This window comes from Crocodylus porosus, unplaced genomic scaffold (assembly GCF_001723895.1).
Source record: "Crocodylus porosus isolate Cpor-Errol unplaced genomic scaffold, CroPor_comp1, whole genome shotgun sequence".
Taxonomy (NCBI): Eukaryota; Metazoa; Chordata; order Crocodylia; family Crocodylidae; genus Crocodylus; species Crocodylus porosus.
Window position 1 is genome coordinate 102130137 of NW_017728906.1, and position 1823 is coordinate 102131959.

Here is a 1823-nt window from a genome sequence, read left to right on the forward strand (position 1 = left end):
GGTTTCCTCCTGGGGTGCCTTTCCACCAGGTACTTGACCCTGAAGACAACAGACATAGCTGTCAATTTCATCCTTGGCTGCCCTGATTCCTTTCAGCCTGCTGATCTCCACCTGGAGTTCCCTCACCTGCCCCAAAGCTGGACAGATGTAAGACAGGCAAGGGAGTTCCCGCTCCCCACCCAGGCTGCAGAGGCCCCACCAGGCAGCCCCCACAGATGGGAGGAGGGTAGCTCTAACCTCCCTGCAGGCTCCATCTGGGTGGAGGCCTCAGAGGAGCCCTGGGCAGGCAGCATCAGCAGGGCTGTGTCCCTGGCAGCCCACCATGTCCTTACCATTATTGTAGAGTGAAGTGTCTTCCTCTCTCCCCTGCCAAAGCCTCTGACCTAGCTCTTCCTGCTTGCCCACCTTGCGTAAATGCCAGTCCACCCTTACAGAGCGCACCTGTTTGAGCACTCTGTTTACATGTGGCTCCCTGCTCTTCTTTTTAAATGGGGTCTGGGGGCTTTCCCTCCAGATCCACTGCAGCTGCACCTGCCTCTCTACTCTGCTTACATTTCAGCTGCTGTTGCTGCCACCGCTACTGGTCCTGACTGCTGGATAATTCTAGGTACTTCCCATCAGAAGCACCACAGGCCTTTTAGCAGCTAACTCTCCCCATTGACTGTATGGGAATGTAGGCACCTGAAAGCAACTTCGTGGCTTACTGTCCTGAACCAGGCACATTATTTCTAGGTGTTGCAATGTCTAAAAGGAGACCCCTGTGGGACCAATCTGGATCAGGTCCTAAAGCTTGGCGTGTGCTAAAAGGCAAAATTTTAAGCACCTTTACACCAGAAACGTAGGTGCCTAGTAGGGCTTAAAGAGCAGCATTGAAGATCTCATTTGGCAATTAGAGTGGCTACAAGAGCCACTCTAATTAGAGCTCCCAGAGCATCTTGTGTATCAGCATCCCCATGCTGAAAAATGGTGGTGGGGGCACTTTAATAAAAGCTCATCAAACTAGCTTTAAAGTGCCCCCACTGCCATGAGATACTGGAGTTTGCTGGAGTTCAGTAATTACCACACTCCAGCAGACTTGATTAATTGAGTCTGCTCTGATGCACTGTAATTACACCATGTCAAACCAGCCTTGCTGCACATGTATAGGCACCCATTGATTCCTAAATATTTGATTTAGAGACTGAATTTGGCAAGCAGGCACCAAGTCCCTTTTGTGGGACCATTACATTTGTAAGTAGTTCCATTGATTTCAACTGAACTATGAAGGTTAATGTGAAGTACAGTATCAGAGCAATTAAATTGATTTGCAGCAGCATCAGAGGCAAGAGTGTGAGTCTCACTCTGGATATGAGCCACACGTCACCACCATGAACCTTGCTGTAAATGGGTACCTGCTCATTTGCCCTGGGAAGTCAAAGGCAGCTAAACATGATGCCAGTTATATTACTCTCTTGTTTGCCTTGGCTAAAGAAAGCCTTAGCCACAGGTTCTCTACAGGTCTCAAAGTTCAGGTGACTGTTTTTCACGCATATCACTAAAATTAAGCATGGGTATGAGCATTTGCAGGATCAGGGCTTTAGTGTTGATTTTTTTTTTAATTAAACTCTTAGTCCCCAGTTCTATGAAGAAAATTAGGTGGGCTGATACAAACTATTTAAGACTCAGGTAGAATGAAGACCTAAGTATTCAGATGACAGAATCCCAGTAGAAATCAGCAATTCAGAATATTTGAACATCTACAATTGATCTCAAACTTCATTTTATACAGCAAAAGATCTTTTTCATCTTTACAGGGTTCCCTGTAAACTTATATATATATATAG